Source organism: Oncorhynchus kisutch, linkage group LG19, assembly GCF_002021735.2.
Source record: "Oncorhynchus kisutch isolate 150728-3 linkage group LG19, Okis_V2, whole genome shotgun sequence".
Taxonomy (NCBI): Eukaryota; Metazoa; Chordata; class Actinopteri; order Salmoniformes; family Salmonidae; genus Oncorhynchus; species Oncorhynchus kisutch.
This window is the reverse complement of record NC_034192.2, coordinates 56,251,346-56,258,570: the sequence shown is the minus strand read 5'-3', so window position 1 is coordinate 56,258,570 and position 7,225 is coordinate 56,251,346.

Below are 7,225 nucleotides of genomic sequence, written 5' to 3'. Positions count from 1 at the left end.
TGAAATAGATAATAAAAAAGGTCTCTCTGTCTTTCTTTCTTTCTCTCTCTCTCCCCCATCTCCCCCTCTCTCCCTCTCCCTCTCTCCCCCATCTCCCCCTCTCTCCCTTTCTTCCTCTCTCCCTCTCTCTCTCTCCCCCATCTCCCCCTCTCTCCCCATATCAATTCAATAAAAGGGCTTTATTGGCATGGGAAAAATGTGTTAACATTGCCAAAGCAAGTCAAGTAGATAATAAATAAAAGTGGAATAAACAATAAAAATGAACAGTAAACATTACACTCACAAAAGTTCCAAAAGAATAGAGACATCAAATGTCATATTATCTGCAAATAGTTCAAGTACAAAAGGGAAAATAAATAAATATGGGCAACAGGTCACACATCTTGCTGCTGCAATGTCACACTGTGGTATTTCACCCAGTAGATATGGGAGTTTATAAAAATGGTGTTTGTTTTCAAATTCTTTATGGATCTGTGTAATCTGAAGGAAATATGTGTCTCTAATATGGTCATACATTTGACGGGAGGTTAGAAAGTGCAGCTCAGTGGGCAGAGCCAGGTCTGCCTCCGGAGGCCTTTCTCAATAGCAAGGCTATGCTCACAGAGTCTGTACATAGTCTAAGCTTTCCTTAAGTTTGGGTCAGTCACAGCGGTCAAGTATTCTGCCACTGTGAACTCTCTGTTTAGGGCCAAATAGCATTCTATTTGCTCTGTTTTTTTGTAAATTCCTTCCAAATCAAATCAAATGTATTTATATAGCCCTTCTTACATCAGCTGATATATCAAAGTGCTGTACAGAAACCCAACCTAATACCCCAAACAGCAAGCAATGCAGGTGTAGAAGCACTGTGGCTAGGAAAACTTCCAAGAAAAGCCAAAACCTAGGAAGAAACCTAGAGAGGAACCAGGCTATGAGGGGTGGCCAGTCCTCTTCTGGCTGTGCCAGGTGGAGGTAATAACAGAACATGGCCAAGATGTTCAGATGTTCTCAAATGACCAGCATGGTCAAATAATAGTAATCACAGTGAACAGATCAGGGTTCCATAGCCGCAGGCAGTACAGTTGAAACTGGAGCAGCAGCACGGCCAGGTGAACTGGGGACAACAAGGAGTCATCATTCCAGCTAGTCCGGAGGCATGGTCCTAGGGCTCAGGTCCTCCGGGAGAGAGAAATAATGAAAGAGAGAGAGAATTAGAGAGAGCATACTTAAATTCACACAGGACACCGGATAAACAGGAGAAATAATCCAGATATAACAAACTGACTCTAGCCCCTCGACACATAAACTACTGCAGCATAAATACTGGAGGCTGAGACAGGAGGGGTCAGGAGACACTGTGGCCCCATCCGATGATACCCCAGGACAGGGCCAAACAGGTAGGATATAACCCCACCCACTTTGCCAAAGCACAGCCCCCACACCACTAGAGGGATATCTTCAACCACCAACTTACCATCCTGAGACAAGGCTGAGTAGAGCCCACAAAGATCTCCGCCACGGCACAACCCAAGGGGGGGGGGGGCGTCAACCCAGACAGGAAGACCACGTCAGTGACTCAACCCACTCAAGTGACGCACTCCTCTTAGGGACGGCATGGAAGAGCACCAGTAAGCCAGTGACTCAGCCCCTGTAATAGGGTTAGAGGCAGAGAATCCCAGTGGAGAGAGGGGAACCGGCCAGGTAGAGACAGCAAGGGCAGTTCGTTGCTTCAGTGCGTTTCCGTTCACCTTCACACTCCTGTGCCAGACTACACTCAATCATAGGACCTACTGAAGAGATGAGTCTTCAATAAAGACTTAAAGGTTGAGACCTAGTCTGCATCTCTCACATGGGTATGCAGACCATTCCATAAAAATGGAGCTCTACAGGAGAAAGCCCTGTCTCCAGCTGTTTGCTAAGACATTCTAGGGACAGTTAGGAGGCCTGCGTCTTGTGACCGTAGCGTACGTGTAGGCATGTACGGCAGGACCACATCGCAAAGATAGGTAGGAGCAAGCCCATGTTATGTCTGTAGGTTAGCAGTAAAACCTTGAAATCAAGCCCTTGCCTTAAAACTTCTTACGGCTGAAATCCCGTTAACGGGATCGATATGACGACGGCCAATGAAAGTGCAGGGCGCCAAATTCAAACAGAAATCTCATAATTAAAATTCCTCAAACATACAAGTATAATACACCATTTTAAAGATAAACTTGTTGTTAATCCCACCACAGTGTCCGATTTCAAAAAGGCTGTACAACGAAAGCAAACCATGCCAGTATGCAGCTTGAAGGTTTAGAGGCCATGATTATTTTCCCCATTGTGTCAAGAGATATACAGTGCCTTGCGAAAGTATTCGGCCCCCTTGAACTTTGCGACCTTTTGCCACATTTCAGGCTTCAAACATAAAGATATAAAACTGTATTTTTTTGTGAAGAATCAACAACAAGTGGGACACAATCATGAAGTGGAACGACATTTATTGGATATTTCAAACCTTTTTAACAAATCAAAAACTGAAAAATTGGGCGTGCAAAATTATTCAGCCCCCTTAAGTTAATACTTTGTAGCGCCACCTTTTGCTGCGATTACAGCTGTAAGTCGCTTGGGGTATGTCTCTATCAGTTTTGCACATCGAGAGACTGAAATTTTTTCCCATTCCTCCTTGCAAAACAGCTCGAGCTCAGTGAGGTTGGATGGAGAGCATTTGTGAACAGCAGTTTTCAGTTCTTTCCACAGATTCTCGATTGGATTCAGGTCTGGACTTTGACTTGGCCATTCTAACACCTGGATATGTTTATTTTTGAATCATTCCATTGTAGATTTTGCTTTATGTTTTGGATCATTGTCTTGTTGGAAGACAAATCTCCGTCCCAGTCTCAGGTCTTTTGCAGACTCCATCAGGTTTTCTTCCAGAATGGTCCTGTATTTGGCTCCATCCATCTTCCCATCAATGTTAACCATCTTCCCTGTCCCTGCTGAAGAAAAGCAGGCCCAAACCATGATGCTGCCACTACCATGTTTGACAGTGGGGATGGTGTGTTCAGGGTGATGAGCTGTGTTGCTTTTATGCCAAACATAACGTTTTGCATTGTTGCCAAAAAGTTAAATTTTGGTTTCATCTGACCAGAGCACCTTCTTCCACATGTTTGGTGTGTCTCCCAGGTGGCTTGTGGCAAACTTTAAACGACACTTTTTATGGATATCTTTAAGAAATGGCTTTCTTCTTGCCACTCTTCCATAAAGGCCAGATTTGTGCAATATACGACTGATTGTTGTCCTATGGACAGAGTCTCCCACCTCAGCTGTAGATCTCTGCAGTTCATCCAGAGTGATCATGGGCCTCTTGGCTGCATCTCTGATCAGTCTTCTCCTTGTATGAGCTGAAAGTTTAGAGGGACGGCCAGGTCTTGGTAGATTTGCAGTGGTCTGATACTCCTTCCATTTCAATATTATCGCTTGCACAGTGCTCCTTGGGATGTTTAAAGCTTGGGAAATAATTTTGTATCCAAATCCAGCTTTAAACTTCTTCACAACAGTATCTCGGACCTGCCTGGTGTGTTCCTTGATCTTCATGATGCTCTCTGCGCTTTTAACGGACCTCTGAGACTATCACAGTGCAGGTGCATTTATACGGAGACTTGATTACACACAGGTGGATTGTATTTATCATCATTAGTCATTTAGGTCAACATTGGATCATTCAGAGATCCTCACTGAACTTCTGGAGAGAGTTTGCTGCACTGAAAGTAAAGGGGCTGAATAATTTTGCACGCCCAATTTTTCAGTTTTTGATTTGTTAAAAATTGTTTGAAATATCCAATAAATGTCATTCCACTTCATGATTGTGTCCCACTTGTTGTTGATTCTTCACAAAAAAATACAGTTTTATATCTTTAGGTTTGAAGCCTGAAATGTGGCAAAAGGTCGCAAAGTTCAAGGGGGCCGAATACTTTTGCAAGGCACTGTAGTACTAAAACACTTGAGTGTCTCCCTTGATCCTAGGTCCTGGCAGACTCAGGACAACTGAGCTTTGGAGGAATATGCAGATTTAAAGAGGAGTCCGTAATTTGCTTTCTAATGATCATGATCTTTTCCTCAAAGAAGTTCATGAATTTATTACTGCTGAAGTGAAAGTCATCCTCTCTTGGGGAATGCTGCTTTTTAGTTAGCTTTGCGACAGCACCAAAAATAAATTGAGGATTGTTCTTGTTTTCCTCAATTAAGTTGGAAAAATAGGATGATCGAGCAGCAGTGAGGGCTCTTCAATACTGTCTTTCCAAGCTAGTCGCAAGACTTCCAGTTCGGTGTGGCGCCATTTCCGTTCCAATTTTCTGGAAGCTTGCTTCAGAGCTCAGGTATAGTCATTTAGGCAGGTTACCTTAGTGTTCTTGGGCACAGGGACTATGGTGGTCTGCTTGAAACATGTTGGTATTACAGACTCAGACAGGGAGATGTTGAAAATGTCAGTGAAGACACTTGCCAGTTGGTCAGCACATGCTCGGTGTACGCGTCAACGTAATACGTCTGGCCCTGCGGCCTTGTGAATGTTGACCTGTTTAAAGGTCTTACTCACACCTGTCTGCGGAGAGCGTGATCACACAGTCATCCGGAACATCTGATGCTCTCATGCATGTTTCAGTGTTACTTGCCTCAAAGCGAGCATAGAAGTTATTTAGCTCGTCTGGTAGGCTTGTGTCACTGGGAAGCTCTCGGCTGTGCTTCCCTTTGTAGTCTGTATTAGTTTGCCGTCCCTGCAACATCTGACGAGTGTCAGAGCTGGTGTAATACGATTCGATCTTAGGCCTGTACTTACAGTCACTGTGGGGACAACGTCCTCGATGCACTTATTGATAAAGCTAGGGACTGATGTGGTGTCCTCCTCAATGCCATAGGAAGAATCCCGGAACATATTCCAGTCTGTGCTAGTAAAACAGTCCTGTAGTTTAGCATCTGCTTCATCTGACCACTTTTTTATTGATTGAGTCACTGGTGCTTCCTGCCTTAATTTTAGCTTGTAAGCAGGAATCAGCAGGATAGGATAAAGGTCAGATTTGCCAAATGAAGGGCGAGGGAGAGCATTATGTGTCTCTGTGTGTGAAGTAAAGGTGGTCCAGATTTTTTATCACCTCTGGTTGCACGTTTAACATGCTGATAGAAATTTGGTAAAACAGATTTAAGTTTCCCTGCATTAAAGTCCCCGGCCACTAGGAGCACCGCCTCTAGATGAATGCTTTCCTGTTTGCTTATGGCCGTTTACAGCTCATTGAGTGCAGTATGTCAAATTTTATTTTCCTTTTGATGGCATGGAAGACCCTTCTTGCCTCTCTCAGCTCCTTCACAGCTTTGTGGAAGTTACCTGTGGCGCTGATGTTTAGGCCGAGGTATGTATCGTTTTTTTTGTGTGCTCTAGGTCAACGGTGTCTAGAAGGAATTTGTATTTGTGGACCTACTGACCCCGTTGTGACCCTCCCTCCACACTGCAGTACCTCTCTACTGACCCCGTTGTGACCCTCCCTCCACACTGTAGAACAGCTCCACTGACCCCGTTGTGACCCTCCCTCCACACTGCGGTACAGCTCTACTGACCCCGTTGTGACCCTCCCTCCACACTGCAATACAGCTCTACTGACACCGTTGTGACCCTCCCTCCACGCTGCGGTACAGCTCTACTGACCCCGTTGTGACCCTCCCTCCACACTGCAGTACAGCTCTACTGACCCCGTTGTGACCCTCCCTCCACACTGCAGTACAGCTCTACTGACCCCGTTGTGACCCTCCTTCCACATTGTAGAACAGCTCCACTGACCCCATTGTGACCCTCCCTCCACACTGCGGTACAGCACCACTGACCCCGTTGTGACCCTCCTTCCACATTGTAGAACAGCTCCACTGACCCCGTTGTGACCCTCCCTCCACACTGCAGTACAGCTCTACTGACCCCGTTGTGACCCTCCCTCCACACTGCGGTACAGCACCACTGACCCCGTTGTGACCCTCCTTCCACATTGTAGAACAGCTCCACTGACCCCGTTGTGACCCTCCCTCCACACTGCAGTACAGCTCTACTGACCCCGTTGTGACCCTCCCTCCACGCTGCGGTACAGCACCACTGACCCCGTTGTGACCCCCCCTTCACACTGCAGTACAGCTCCACTGACCCCGTTGTGACCCTCCCTCCACACTGCAGTACAGCTCTACTGACCCCGTTGTGACCCTCCCTCCACACTGCGGTACAGCTCTACTGACCCCGTTGTGACCCTCCCTCCACGCTGTAGAACAGCTCTACAGGACTCTGAGGTACTGCATAGAGGACTTATAGGGACTGATACTAACTATTCACCCCAGTACAAATGAACTGTACTCAACACAAACTCATATTAAAAAGCAACTCTAATGCTAAATGTGATTATTTTTCAAAGAGTAAATACAGTATTGAAAAGAAAGAGCCAAAGGCAAGAGTTTTAGTAATTCTGGCTTGAGAAGAACAGGACCAGCCGGAGGTACACTCTACTCTAAATTGATTATGGTTTTAGCAATACTCAAATTAAATAGGTGAGTAGTAGAAAATTGCCCTTGTAATGAAAAAAACACTCAACCTATTGTGTCACTTGTGTTGCCATTGAGGTACTGTAGTGTACAATGTAATGGTCTCCATTGAGGTACAGTAGTGTACACTGTAATGGTCTCCATTGAGGTACTGTAGTGTACAATGTAATGGTCTCCATTGAGGTACTGTAGTGTACAATGTAATGGTCTCCATTGAGGTACAGTAGTGTACACTGTAATGGTCTCCATTGAGGTACAGTAGTGTACACTGTAATGGTCTCCATTGAGGTACAGTAGTGTACACTGTAATGGTCTCCATTGAGGTACAGTAGTGTACACTGTAATGGTCTCCATTGAGGTACAGTAGTGTACACTGTAATGGTCTCCATTGAGGTACAGTAGTGTACACTGTAATAGTCTCCATTGAGGTACAGTAGTGTACACTGTAATGGTCTCCATTGAGGTACAGTAGTGTACAATGTAATGGTCTCCATTGAGGTACAGTAGTGTACACTGTAATAGTCTCCATTGAGGTACAGTAGTGTACAATGTAATGGTCTCCATTGAGGTACTGTAGTGTACACTGTAGAGGTACTTCTGGGTCTGTGATGATTGTGTCACACTCGAGAGCATCACCTGAGATCAGTTTACAGTGTTGATGTAACTATCTTGATATTGTGTATTACCTTTCTGTTTA